A 15,604-nucleotide genomic window follows, 5' to 3' on the forward strand; every position below is an offset into this window, starting at 1 on the left:
GCCCAGAACTGGACACAACACTCCAACTGAGGCCTAACCAGCGCAGAGTAGAGCGGAAGAACGACTTCTTGTGTCTTGCTCACAACACACCTGTTAATACATCCCAGAATCATATTTGCTTTCTTTGCAACAGCATCACGCTGCTTACTCATATTCAACTTGTGGTCCACTATGACCCCTAGATCCCTTTCTGCAGGGCTCCTTCCCAGACCGTCGCTTCCCAGTCTGTATGTGTGAAACTGATTGTTCCTTCCTAAGTGGAGCACTTTGCATTTGTCTTTATTATACTTCATTCTGTTTACCTCAGAACTTTTTTCCAATTTGTCCAGATCATTTTGAATTATGACCCTATCCTCCAGATTAGACATACCATGGTGTTATACAGGGGCAATAAGATATTTTATCTTATTTTCTATCAATTTCTTTATGATTCCTAAGATGCTGTTTGATTTTCTCCTGCTGCTGCACATGGAGTGGAAGTTTTCAGAGAACTACCCACAGTGACTCCAAGATCTCTCTGTGGAGTGGTAACAGCTAATTTAAACCCCAGCATTTCTATATCTAGTTGAGGTTATGTTTTCCAATATACATTAATTTGCATTTATCAACATTAAAATTCCTCTGTCATTTTGTTGGCCAGTGTTACCCCAAGGCTGTTGGTAGCAAACACGGTTACAAATGCTGCTTGGTACCCTTGCTAGAAGCATAGGATCAGGGATTGGCCCTCCACTACATCAGGATCTACTACCTGTGAATTAATTAAGTGCTGAATGGATCCCTGTGGGGTAGGTGCGATAAAGAGAGAGGAGGGGATGTTCAGGAGCAAACAAAGTGAGAGTTGATTGAGAGACTGATTGCAAAAGAGGGAGAAATGGGGAACCCGACACAGCTACAACAAACATGGAGCCAACTGGGGATGGTGACAGCAACAAATGGGGGCTGGAAGCCAGACCCACTAAATCCCACCCCTTGGATCAGTGTTTCAAAATGGCAAGAACAGCCCCTAAGTGCTGGGCCTTTTCTCTCCTGAGGACTGGCCGTGGCGCTGGGGGAGGTGCCCAGGACCTGCTCCCCTCAGGCTGATTTAGGCCCTTGGGGGGAACACTAGGGAGTCCCACAATGTCCCGTCCCACATTGGGGGGTGAAGAGGAGTCTCAGGCTGGTGTCAGTATGGTCAGGCTGTGTGTGTGTGTGGGGGGGGGGGATAGTAAATCCCCTTTTGCCCCCCCGGCGGGCGTGGCTAGGGCTGCCCCTCGCTACCAGGGGCAGAGCAGAGGGACCCGCCTGCTGCCACTAGGGCACACGGCCCTGAGGCAGAGGCAGCGCAGCCCTGAGGGGACGGAACCTTCACGGCTGCTTGGCGGGAAAATCCGGTTCCGACCGGTCTGTGGCGGCCAGCGCCTGAGGAGATGGAACCTTCGCGGCTGCTTGGAGGGAAAATCCGGCAAGCACCTGAGGAGATCCAACATGGATCCCTGGGCCAAGGGTCACGCCCCAGTGCTCTTGTTCAATTACTGACCCAGATAACGTCATAACATGACATTTAATGAGGTCGAACAATTAAACCGTTCAGAAACAAAACTCCCTAGCCCCAGTCCCCTAGCACTATAAGAGAATGCGAAGGGGAACTTGTCCTTCCCTCCCCTGCAGATGAGTCAGTACAAACCACTTTGCGATCTGAACCATTTACACACTTCTCTCCCTGCCTGTGTGCTCTTGTCTCTCATCACATGACCCTGCCCCTCCACTGTGAATCGACGACAAACTCCATCCCCCATCGGTTCAGTTCTCTAACACCCATTTCTCCACACTGCCCCTTCCACTTGGCTCACCTTCCCCAGCCTGTCCACAGCGCCCCTACCCTCTCCTCATTCAGTTCCCTCCTCAGAACACCTCAGCCACCACCTACGAGACGTTAGCCAGCTGCTCTGGGCTGTGCTGGGAGAGGCGACACTCGCCAATAACACTGTTATGTTTTGTTCCTCTCCAGACCCTGGTTCTATCTCTGGGGGTCGTTGTTGGATTTGGATGTGGTCCTGCAGAACACTGCTGCACCCACGGCTGTGGGTTTGCCCCAAATTTTCTACCAAGTGGGCCATGTGAGGTGTCTGTTGAAAGTTGATGTTTTGCTGACAGCTCCTCTAGGAGTCTCTGCTCCCCAGTCTCCCAGCCCTGGGCTCTTCCTGCCGGGTTTTCTTTCCCAGCCCCACTCCAGGGCAGAGGGGACAAGTTCCCACAGTGGCTGGCCAGGGCTTTATTCAGGGTTCAGATCAGATGGCCAGGCCCGAGGCCATGGGAGAAGGAACATCCTGCCCTGCTCACCCTGTCCCCCTCCCACAGGCAGGCCCGGACCTGGGTGCAAAACGTGGACTTGGCACCGCCAGACAGAGAGTGGCGCTGGGCCGGGCCTGTGAGCAGGGACGCCATTTCAGAGTTTGGAGAGGCGACCTGTGTGTGCCAAGATGGGGGAGAGAGCATGAGAGCATGGGAAGCAGACTGAGGACAGTGGTTTCAGCAACGCTACTGAACATGCTCTGTACAAATCAAGCACCAAATGGAGGGGCCAGACCAATTCCTTCTGATTTCTCCCCCACAAGCATCATTTCTACCCTGAGGCTACTAGGCACTGGAAAACTCTATTTCCTTTTTGCAGACAACATAGCAATTAGCTGACAGGAGCTCTGTATCTATTCCTTTTTTAAATTATGTAAAATATTTTTACCCTGCCTCTCTCTTTAAAATATTCAAGGTGGCTTACAACATTTTTTTAAAACACAATACAAATACATATAAAAATTTAAAAATACAAGACCCCAGAGGGGCATAAAACCTGCTAAAAACTTCTCGAGAGGGGAACACACACATAAAGACTCAAACACCAATAAAAGCAGGAGTAAAAGGGGCGGCTTCAGCCTGACATGGAAAGATTGCCAACATTGGTGCCATGCAGATATCCCGAGGAAAAGAAATCCACAGCCTGGGAGCACAAGCTGAGACATACTGGGTGCAGATGAAAACAAGCAGAGGATTTATTGGTTCACACAGCTGGGAGAGTACCCATCAGGAGTTGATCTGGTGAGCACTAACTTAATCAAAACATACATTAGATTATATAGGTAGCAGATGGACGGAGGGGAAGTGATGTGATAGGTCTAGCAGCGGAAGGGAGATATGCACATAAGCCAATGAGCAACAAAAGTTACACAGTATCTCCACCCATTGCCAATTCAGCATGTTATCACTAATACAGGTAGTTATTCCTAACAAGCTAAATGAGCCAACATAAATAGGATGGAAGTCCCAAAAATGGACATATGTTAGTTTGTGTTGCTGAAATTATGATGTCTACTGCGAGATGACTTCCTTCTCGTGTTAGCACAGTCCTTGGGATCCAATATCGTTAATCTGAAATCACAGGAGATAGTAAGATGCCTGCACAGCCTGGCTGGTACCAGACAGGCCTTATCAGAGTGAAGCCCCTTTGGAATGTAGTTGCCAGGGGAACCAGGGTCATGGTAACTGTTGTGTGTGTGCTTCTCAGGCCTGACGTAATAATTTTGGATTTGAATTGTCAGTTCTCAGCAAGATACCATGGTCTGCCTCAGTTTACCCTACAACCGTCCTCCAAAACTCCTTATGACCTCTCTCCCAGTGGCTTCATGTTGATGTTAAATAGTATAGGGGACAAGATGGAGCCTTGCAGGACCCCATAGCACAATCACCACGGGTTCAAATAGCAGCAGTTTCAAATTCTATCTTCAGTAGTCAAATTGCCCAAAAAAAGAGGCAGTGTTTAGTAGACCTGACTTGCACCAGTTTCAAATTGCGGAACTAACAACTATGGTTTGTAACATATCCTTTAAATCAGTTTCTGTACCCAATGACTATACAATAGGTAATGTAATGCCAATATTTAAAAAGGGCTCTAGAGGCGATCCTGGCAATTACAGACCAGTAAATCTAACGTCAGTACCAGGCAAACTAGTTGAAACAATAGTAAAGAATAAAATTGTCAGACACATAGAACTCTATGGCTATGTCTAGCCTGCAAGCCTCTTTCGAAAGAGAGCGTCTAGACTGCACGTTGAACTTTCGAAAAAGTGGCTTGCTTTTTCGAAAGAAAGCATCCAGTGAGTCTGGATGCTCTCTTTTGAAGAAGCCCTATTTACATTGAAGAACGCCTTCTTTCGAAAGAGGAACTTTCGAAAGAAGGCGTTCTTCCTCGTGAAATGAGGTTTACCGCCATCGAAAGAAAAGCCGCGTTCTTTCGATTTAATTTCGAAAGAACGAGGCTGCAGTCTAGACGCTGGTGAGGTTTTTTCGAAAAAAGGCTACTTTTTTCGAAAAAACCCCTGAGTCTGGACACAGCCTAAGATTTCATGATCACTTTCACCCAAGCTGCCCTCCACTTTCAAATTCTCAACCAGTTCCTCCCTATTTGTTAAAATCAAATCTAGAACAGCTTCCACCCAGTAGGTTTCTCAACCTTCTGAAATAAAAAATTGTCAGCAATGCAGTCCAAGAACTTACTGATAGTCTGTGCCCTGCTGTGTTAGTTTCCCAACAAATGTCTGGATAGTTGAAGTCCCCCATCACCACCAAATCCTGAACTTTGGATGATTTTTGAGAGTTGTTTAAAAAAAGCCTCATCCACCTGTTCTGCCTGGGTAGGGGGCCTGTAGTAGACCCCTAGCATGACATCACCCTTGTTTTTACCCCTTTTAGCCTAATCCAGAGACTCTCAACACGTCTCTCTCCTACGTCCATCTCCTCCTCAGTCCAAGGGTATGGTATCCCAGAGAAACTCTACCACGTCCAGGGAACGTGATTGCTTTTCCGGTTTTTTTGCCTCATTCCAAGAGGAAGAAGGGATCTTCCAAAACCGGAGGATTTTTCCAAAATTTGGCCCAGTGTAGACAGACCAAATTTTGGAAAAGCCTTTTCTAAAAAAGTATCAGCTCATTTTGTGTACCTTTTCCCGACAGATCCTTGCAGTGTAGAGCTACCCCCAGTGTGTACATTTTAATACACAAGGCAACTCTTCTCCTCTCACCTGTCCTTCCTAAGAAAGCTGTAGCCTTCTATGCCAATATTCCAGTCGTGTGTATTATCCTACCAGTCTCTGTGATACCAACAATGTCATAGCTGTGTTAATTTATTAGCACTTCCAGTTCTTCCTATTTTTTCCCCATACTTTTTGAGTTTATATACAAGGATCGGAGGGTATGTCTACACTACAAAGGTAATTCAAACTAACAGCCGTTAGTTCGAATTAACTTTAATAGCAGCTACACATACAAACCGCTAGTTCGAATTTAATTCGAACTAGCGGAGCGCTTAATTTGAACTAGGTAAACCTCATTCCACGAGGACTAACGCCTAGTTCGAATTAACTAGTTCGAATTAAGGGCTGTGTAGCCACTAGTGGGAGGCTAGCCCTCCCCAGCTTTCCCTGGTGGCCACTCTGGGCACCACCAGGAAAACTCTTCTGCCCCCCTCCCGGCCCCGGACCCGGACCCCCTTAAAGGGGCATGGACTGCCCACGGTGCTTGTGCCAGTTGCAAGCCTGCCAGCACCCAGCCAGCAGACCCTGCACCTGACACGGCACGAGCCAGCCACCCGCTGCCACCCAGCCCTCTGCCTCTTCCCAGGACCAGGCTGGCGCCTCCCAGGAGCCTGCCCGGGGCTGCAAGAGGCAGGCGCCTGGCTGGTCTAGCGCAGAGATTGTGGACCTCATCGAGGTTTGGGGGGAGGCCTCCAACGTCCACGATCTCCACACTAGGCACAGGAACGCGTCCGTCTGCAGCCGCATGGCTGACAGCCTGGCCACCAGAGGTCACGTGCGGACCCAGGAGCAGGTCCACTGCAAGATCAAGGACCTGAGGCAGGCCTACTCTAGGGCCTCCCAGCCAGGGGCTGACTCAGAGGTCTGCCATCATTACAAGGCCCTGGACCACATCCTGGGGGCTCATGAAGTCCATGACCTCGGGTAGTGATCGACCCCGGGGCAGAAACAGAGGAAGAGGAGGATGCCGAGAGCCAGGAGCCACAGGAACCTGCGAGGAGCCTGCCCAGGACCCAGGACCCCTGAGGCACCCCACAGAGCACATCGGCTGTATCGTCTAAGGCCGGGGAGGGCTCCACATGTGAGTGCCATCGTGCTTCCCTTATGTGTATGGGAGTCGTGGGGGGAGAGGGAGCCCAGGGACCATGCGCCTGGGCCTTGCCCACCATGGAGCAGCAGCTGGGTGTCATGAAGGGGCCCTGGCCTATTCCCCACATGCCGACTTCGCCTTGCAGAGGGGGGCTGGGTTTCACCCACTGTGTCCCCAGGAAGAACTGACCACTGCTCTTATTTCACCACAGCCACAGCACCTGGGACTGCAGGGTGCACCACCCCGCCTGCAACAGCCACCTGCACCCGGGCCAGCAGGTGCACCAGGAACCAGGAGAATTACCAGCGGTGGCACCTGCGGCTCCTGGAGCACCAGATCTACATCCAGGACCACTGGGTCTGGGAGGACCTGCGGCTGCAGCTGTGGCAGCGGAGCTTGGAGGTGCTGGAGGAGCAGGGCCATGCCGTCCGGCCCCTGCGGCCGCCCCAGCTCTCGCTCCTCCTCCCACCCCTGCTCCCCCTCCCGCTTCCTCTGCACCTCCCGTCCCTCCTGCCCCACCCTCCACACCCACTTCCTCCCCCCCGACGCCACTGCACCCGAACTGCTGTGAGACGGGAGAGCCAGCAGGACCCCCAAGCCTGAGCTTTCTCTTCCCTTCCTCCCCTTCCTCCCCCTTCCAGCTCCCTTCTCCCAGGTTTCCCCCGCCCCTCTCCCACCCTTTTTCCTCCCTCCCCTCACCCCAGTTATTTAAAATAAAAGAGGTTTTTTTTGTCAAAACAAGTGTCTTTATTTGACATTAGGAAAGGGGGATAGGGAGGGGAAAGGGGAAGTGGGAGAGGGTGGAAGAAGGCACCAGTGGGGCATGCAGGGAGAGTTCAGTTCTCCTCCACCAGGAAGCTCTCCTGCAGGGCTTCCCAGATCTGGACGCCCCCCACTGGGCCTCCCAAATGGCAGCAGTGCAGGGCTGTGCGTATAGGCCAGACAAGTTTTCTGCCTCAGCCATCCAGGCTGGCAGGAAAGCCTCCCCTTTCCGTTCACATAAATTGCTCAGCACACAACATGCTGCCACCACGGGAGGGATATTGTGCTCGGCGAGGTCGAGGTGGGTGAGGAGGCATCAGAATCGGGCTTTCAGGTGTCCGAAGACCCCATCCACCACGATGCGGGCCCTGGTGAGCCTGGCAGTGAAGGCCTTCCAGGAGGGGTTGAGGTGCACCGTGTACGGCTTCATCAGCCCGGGCTGTAGGGGGTAGGCCACATCCCCCACCAGGCACACAGGCATGTCCACGTCCCCGACTCTGATGTGGCGGTCGGGGAAGAAGGTCCCGGCATGCAGCCTCTGGAACACAGTGGAGTTCCGGTACACCCTGGCATTGTGTGCCTTGCCGGACCAGCCCACACTGATGTCCGTGAACTGGCCCTGGTGGTCACACACGGCCTGCAGGAGCACGGAGAAGTACCCCTTACAGTTGTTATACTGGGAGGTCTAGTGTTCCGGGGCATGGATGGGGATGTGTGTCCTGTCGATGGCCCCAAGCCGAGGGTGCTGAATCCCTGGATGACTGCATCTGGGTCGGTGAGCGGACCACCCTGTGGAGCAGCACCCTGTTGATGGCCTTCACCATCTGCAGAGAGACACAGCAAACCACGAATCATTGGGGCACCCGGGTGGCTGGGAGTGTTCATTCCCTGGCACTGCCGTGTGCCCCACTCCCAGAAGCAACCCCCGCGGGCGGTGTGTAGTATGGCCAGGACAGACCGAACCCTCCAGTGCGGGGCACTTTCGTCTCCTCCCCCTCATTTTCCCTGGGGTGGCCCATCCCCTCCTTGCAGCTTCCCCCCCCCCCGCCCCGGCCCAGTGGCTGGTGAGTGCCGTACCTGCATGAGCACTGCTCTGACGGTGGAATTTCCCACGCCAAACTGGTTCCCGACGGATCGGTAGCTGTCCGGCATGGCGAGCTTCCACAGGGCAATGGCCACCTGCTTGTGGAGGGGAGTGGTGGGCCTCATGTGAGTGTCCTGTCACCTCAGAGCAGGGGCGAGCCACTTGCAGATCTCCAGGAAGGTGTCCCTCTTCATCCTGAAGTTCTGAGTCCACTGTTGGTCTCCCCAGTGCTCCAAGATGATGCAGTCCCACCAGTCGCTGCTGGTGTCCAGATGCCAGATGCGGCAGGGCACGCTGGCGTCCGGGCGCTGCTGAAGCTCCTCCACGGCCCCCAGGGAGGCCAGGGGGAGAGGCAGGAGGCTGACGTGCACCAGATGGTGCTAGTCAGCCTCCACCCATTGGTGCCAGGCTTGCAGCAACAAATCCAAAAACTGGAGCAGAATGCCCAGGACGAGCTCTGGCTCCATGGTGCCAACTGCGGTGGCGTCCCCAATGGGAACCTTCGACACAGGCAGGCAGAGAGGAAAACGCTTTGCTGTCCCTCGGCGAGGTAGGCAAGCAAGCGGAAAAGCTGAGAACTGGCTGTCCAGGGGAGTCCCTTTAAGCACGAGCCTCAGATAGCCTCAGACAGCAGCCACACAAAGCAACTACTGACCTGATGCCCTGCCAGAACCGGTTTCAGCTGCCCTTAAATGAGACCCAGCGTCCAATCAGTGTGGACGTGGTAGTTCGAATTAGCAAAATGCTATTTCGAATTAGTTTTTAGGTCTAGATGCACTAATTCGAATTAACTTATTTTGAATTAAATAATTCAAATTAAGTTAGTTCCAATTAGCACTGTAGTATAGACATACCCAGAGATACTGATTTGATTTTGCCTCCCAGTTCTGCTTTGTCCCTTCTTTCTATCTGCTATTATAGCCCACAGCCCCTCCTATTTCCAACCCATCTCCCAGGTCACCATGTTCTTCATTTACCTGTGCGCTTTGGTTACCAGCTCCTGTCCAACCTAGTTTAAAGCCCTCCTCACTATGTTGGCCAGTCTGCATCCCAATACCATCTTCCCTGTCCTCAAAAGGTGAACCCCATCCCTGCTTAGCCATCTTTCTCGGAACAGCCAAAGCTCTCCTGGCAACACCATCTTCGCAGCCAGGCATTCCCCTCCAGGATGCACCTGTCTCTGCCTGGGCCCCAACCTTTGGCAAGAAGAAATGAAGAGAACCCCCTATGCACCAAACTCCTTCACCCGCACCCCCAGAGTCCTGGAGTCACTCTTGATCCGCTCAGTGTCACACCTCGCAGTGTCTTTAATGCCCACATGGATGAGGAGCATGGAGTCGTAGCCAGAGGGCTGGATAATCCTCGACAATGCCTCCGTAACGTCTCGGATACGGGCCCCTGGCAGGCAGCACCTCCAGAGACGACGTGTCAGGGGGTATGTCTACACTACCCCGCTAGTTCGAACTAGCGGGGTAATGTATGCATACCGCACTTGCTAATGAAGCCCGGGATTTGAATTTCCCGGGCTTCATTAGCATAAGCGGGGAGCCACCATTTTTAAATCCCCGCTGCTTCGAACCCCGTGTAGCGCGGCTACACGGGGCTCGAACTAGGTAGTTCGGACTAGGGTCCTATTCCGAACTACCGTTACTCCTCGTGAAACGAGGTGTACCGGTAGTTCGGAATAGGCACCCTAGTCCGAACTACCTAGTTCGAGCCCCGTGTAGCCGCGCTACACGGGGTTCGAAGCAGCGGGGATTTAAAAATGGCGGCTCCCCGCTTATGCTAATGAAGCCCGGGAAATTCAAATCCCGGGCTTCATTAGCAAGTGCGGTATGCATACATTACCCTCCTAGTTCGAACTAGGAGGGTAGTGTAGACATACCCAGGGTGACAGATGGGTGTCTCCATCCCCCTCGGAAGAGAGTCTCCAATGACCACTACCCTATGTTTCCTCCTTGCAGTGCTGGCTGCAGACCTCCCAGCCTTGGGGGTACAAGGCTTCTCCTCTTCTAATGTCGGGATGGGCAGACCCTGCTCTAGAATGGGAGTGGGGGTGAAAAACCAAAGGAGGGAGGATCCCCTACCAGGAGAGAAGAGCCACCTCTGAACCTCTGAACCACCTCTGAACCAATTCTCCCATGTGGACTATGCCCGGCAAAGAGAAGAGCAGAAGCGTATTGGTACAAATGCCATTCTCCCCTCTTGCCACAGGGGGGTGCCCTGTGCATTGATCAGCTGGGTGGAGGGTAGAGATGCCAGCCTCAGGCACAGCTCTGCACCTCCCACCCACGCGGCTTTTCCTTCAGCCAGGGGTTACCTGACGGTCTTTCCAGAGCTGTCGGGTGATGCAGATGCAGCTCAACAGGTGACAAATTGAGATGGAGCATAAGCGGTGCCGAGGGCTCGTGTCTGCCCAGTGCCAGGGGAGAATTTCAAGGGGCAGGATCCGCTGCCCTCACAGCCACAGCCTTCTTCGCGGCAGAGAACTGCCTGCAACCAGACTGTGAGGTTTACAGATTCACTGGCAGCAGTGGCTGGTCAGGGGCACATAATTGTAACAAAACCAGCTAAGGCCCCTGTTCCATTCACTAAGGGTATGTCTACACTACAAACTTAATTTGAACTAACAGACGTTAGTTCGAATTAACTTTGATAGGTGCTACACAGGCAAACCGCTAGTTCGAACTTAATTCGAACTAGCGGAGCGCTTAATTTGAACTAGGTAAACCTCATTCTACGAGGATAAACGCCTAGTTCGAATTAACTAGTTCGAATTAAGGGCTGTGTAGCCACTAGTGGGAGGCTAGCCCTCCCCAGCTTTCCCTGGTGGCCACTCTGGGCACAACCAGGGAAACTCTTCTGCCCCCCTCCTGGCCCCGAAGCCCTTAAAGGGGCACGGGCTGGCTACGGTGCCCGTGCCAGGTGCAAGCCTGCCACCACCCAGCCACCAGACCCTGCACCTGGCACGACTCAAGCCAGCCTCCCGCTGCCGCCCCTCCGCCTCTTCCTAGGACCAGGCTGGCAGCTCCTGGGAGCCTGCCCAGGTCCGCAAGAGGTGGGCGCCTGCCTGGTCTAGTGCAGACATCATGGACCTCATCCACGACCTCCGCACTAGGCACAGGAAAGTGGCCGTCTAGGGCAGGAGAGCTGCCAGCCTGGCCACCCAGGAGCAGGTTTGCATGAAAATCAAGGTAGTCCAGTGAGACCCCCGACCCTGAGCCCTGAGCTTAGAACATAAGAACATAAGAATGGCCGTACTGGGTCAGACCAAAGGTCCATCTAGCCCAGTAGCCTGTCTGCCGACAGCGGCCAACACTAAATACCCTGGAGGGGATGGACCAAAGACAATTACCAAGCCATTTGTCTCGTGCCATCCATCTCCAGCCTTCCAGGGACACCATTTCTACTCCCTGGCTAATAGCACTCCATGGACCCAACCTCCATGACTTTATCTCACTTCTCTTTAAACTCTGTTCTAGTTCTAGCCTTCACAGCCTCCTGCAGCAAGGAGTTCCACAGGTTGACTATTTGCTTTGTGAAGAAGAACTTTCTGTTATTAGTTTGAAGCCTGCTACCCATTCAATTCATCTGGTGTCCTCTAGTCCTTCTATTATGGGAACTAATGACGAACTTTTCTTTATGCACCCTCTCCACACCACTCATTCTTTTATAGACCTCTATCATATCCCTCCTCAGTCTCCTCTTTTCTAAGCTGAGAAGTCCCAGTCTCTTTAGCCTCTCTTCATATGGGACCTGTTCCAAACCCCTGATCATTTTAGTTGCCCTCCCCCTCCCACCCTCTCTCTTCCCCTCTCCCACCTCCTTTTCCCAGTCTCCCCCAGTTTTGTTCAATAAAGAGAGTTTCTATTTTTGAACACACGTGTCCTTTATTTTGTACATCAGGAAGGGGGGCTAAGGAGGGCTAAATGGAAGGAGGTGAGGGAGGAATGGGGTATGAGCCTCCGATGGGGAGGACTGGGGTGGCTCTGCGGGCTCCTCGGGGTGGAAGCTCTCCTGCAGCCCTCTGATTGACCCCCCTCCCCGGATGGCAGCCTGCGGCAAGTGCCGCCGGGCTGATGGCCAAGTGCTGTGATGTGCAGAGTGTGGGCACTCAGGGCACTCCAAACCAGGACTGCTTTGCAAGCGGGGAACCCCTGAGAACTGTCTGTCCGGGGTGGGGGTCAGGTCCCTTTAAGCACAGCCCTCGGCTAGCCTCTGACAGCAGCTCCACGCTCTAAGTCCTATTCTGATGCCCTGCCGGCACTGCTTCCGGCCAGCCTTAACCTCGGTTCAGGGTCCACTCAGTGTGGACATGCTAGTTCGAATTAGCAAAACTCTAATTCGAACTAGTTTTTAGGTCTAGATGCACTAGTTCCAATTAGCTTAGTTCGAATTAACTAATTCGAATTAAGTTAGTTCGAATTAGTGCTGTAGTGTAGACATACCCTAACAGGGTGGGTGGCCACTGCTCAGAAAGTAGGTGTAGGCGAGTTGGATTTAGTGCAGCTTACACAGATCTGGCTGCAGTGGAGGCGCACAAGGCAGCCAGCTCCACTCCTGGTGTAACTCCACTCACACCAGTCAGTCACTGGGTGCCTCTGGCCCTCAATATCCAAAGCAAAGACCAGCAAGAGGTGTGAGACCATTCAGAGAACCCTCCTGTGTTGTGCTTAAAAGAAGCAGCCGGGATCTTTTTCACACATGCCGCATTTATTGAGCAGACATAGATCAATCAATACTTCATCATATGCATATGATACACTACACTCAGAGGGGAAGCCGTGTTAGTCTAAATCTGAAAAAGTGGCGAGGAATCCTGTGGCACCTCAGGGTATGTCTACATTAGCCACCCTAGTTCCAGGGGGTATGTCTACACTACCCCGCTAGTTCGAACTAGCGGGGTAATGTATGCATACCGCACTTGCTAATGAAGCCCGGGATTTGAATTTCCCGGGCTTCATTAGCATAAGCGGGGAGCCGCCATTTTTAAATCCCCGCTGCTTCGAACCCCGTGTAGCGCGGCTACACGGGGCTCGAACTAGGTAGTTCGGACTAGGGTCCTATTCCGAACTACCGTTACTCCTCGTGAAACGAGGTGTACCGGTAGTTCGGAATAGGCACCCTAGTCCGAACTACCTAGTTCGAGCCCCGTGTAGCCGCGCTACACGGGGTTCGAAGCAGCGGGGATTTAAAAATGGCGGCTCCCCGCTTATGCTAATGAAGCCCGGGAAATTCAAATCCCGGGCTTCATTAGCAAGTGCGGTATGCATACATTACCCTCCTAGTTCGAACTAGGAGGGTAGTGTAGACATACCCAGGGAGGTTTAACAGTAGTTTGAATTAGGAGCTTTAATTTGAACTACTTAGTCCGTGCCATGTGTAGCCACGGGCAGGTAGTCCGGACTATGGGGCATTTAAAAATGGTGGCGCCCAGGCTTCATTTGCAAGTTCGAATGCCACAGGACTCTTCGCCGCTACTACACTCATGCACTCTCTCTCTCTCTCTCTCTCCCTCTCACACACACACACGCACACACAAGCACACTCCGTTGTGTTGTTACCAGTAGTTGCTCCCCCTAACTGCACTGGCCACGTGAATTAGTTGGCAGAGGGGTGGAGCCAGGCTTCTGCTGATCCAGGTCGATGCTTCCATGTTGATAACACAAAAAACCCGGGGTCCCTCTGCAAGATATCTCCTATTTATCCCTTTCATGCAGCCAGTTAATCATCATCTACATATGCAGTGAGATACATGTGATGCAGTTTTTAATTCTGCTTCAAAGAGGGTCCTTCTGGCACTTGCTGCTTGACTCCCAAGGCCAATCTTCTTTTCAGTGAGCTCACTTCACAAGTCTTGTTGTCTTTGGATCTGGCTCCCAGCCCTCTCCACCCTGGCAGCTGTTCACCTCTCAAGCGTCTCCATCCACACCTCATTCATTTCAACAGGACAATCAATGAAAAGGAGATATCTAGTCTACTCCTAGAAAAAGACAATTTCCTATTCCTAAGGCCTATAACATAAAGGGCTTATTACAACGTTCTATGGTCTATAAGAAGCAAAGATCTATACAACATCTATCTGGACTTACAAAGTTTCTCTTAATAAAAAAAAACAACAACAAATGGTCTGGTAGCACCTTATAGTCTACCATTTGTTGTTTTTTTCTGTAAGGGTATGTCTACACTATCCCGCTAGTTCGAACTAGCGGGGTAATGTATGCATACCAAACTTGCTAATGAAGCCCGGGATTTGAATTTCCCGGGCTTCATTAGCATAAAGCTGGCGCCGCCATTTTTAAAAGCCGGCTAGTGCGAACCCCGTGCCGCGCGGCTACACGCGGCATGGGCTAGATAGTTCGAACTACGTAGCCATTCCGAACTATCTGTACACCTCATTCCAGATACGTAGTGGCTACGTAGTTCGAACTATCTAGCCCGTGCCGCGTGTAGCCGCGCGGCACGGGGTTCGCACTAGCTGGCTTTTAAAAATGGCGGCGCCGGCTTTATGCTAATGAAGCCCGGGAAATTCAAATCCCGGGCTTCATTAGCAAGTTCAGTATGCATACATTACCCCGCTAGTTCGAACTAGCGGGGTAGTGTAGACATACCCTAACAGACTAACTTGGCTACCCCCTGAAGTTCTTAATACAAACTTATATGAGATTGACAAATGGTTATATGGAAATGTTACTGAGATTCATCCATAAATGAGAATGATACATGGTTATATGCAGGGATCGCCTATGGCGAGTAGATTGTAACCCAGAAGAGCCGGGTTCAGGCAATCTGCGCTTGCCCTGGTTATATGGAAATGTTACAGAGATTTATCCACACCTGGGTCCCTGAGGGCAGCCTCACTCCAACCACTGAGACAATGAGCAATAAAAAGGCTACACATTGTATTGAGCAAAACTCTGGTTCTATTCAAACCAATGGCAAAGACCCCACCTCTATCATATCCCCCCTCTTTTCTAAACTGAAAAATCCCAGTAGCTTTAGTCGCTCCTCATATGGGACCCTTTCCAAACCCCTAATCATTTTAGTTGCCCTTTTCTGAACCCTTTCCAAGGCCAAAATATCTTTTTTGAGGTGAGGAGACCACATCTGTACACAGTATTCAAGATGTGGGCGTACCATAGTTTTATACTTTCTTAATAATTCCTAGCATCCTATTTGCCTTTTTGACCGCCACTGCACACTGTGTGGAAGTTCTCAGAGAACTGTCCACGATAACTCCAAGATCTCTTTCCTGATTTGTCGTAGCCAAATTAGCCCCCATCATACTGTACGTATAGTTGGGGTTATTTTTCCCGATGTGCATTACTTTACACTTAGCCACATTAAATTTCATTTGCCATTTTGTTGCCCAGTCACTCATCCCACTCCACTGCTCAGAGATGAGTGGTTATAAATCTCATCAAATAAAAACTGCTTCCCATGCCAAAGGACCAGCCCCACACTCTGGTCAATATACAACTCAGACCAGGACCAGGAATCATGCTGTGGCCAAACCTTTACAGGTCTAAAATCTAAAGGTTTATTCATAAGAAAAAGAAAGTAGAAGTGAGAGTTAAAATTGATCAAAGAAACCAAATACATA

This window comes from Pelodiscus sinensis, chromosome 3, assembly GCF_049634645.1.
Source record: "Pelodiscus sinensis isolate JC-2024 chromosome 3, ASM4963464v1, whole genome shotgun sequence".
Lineage (NCBI taxonomy): Eukaryota > Metazoa > Chordata > Testudines > Trionychidae > Pelodiscus > Pelodiscus sinensis.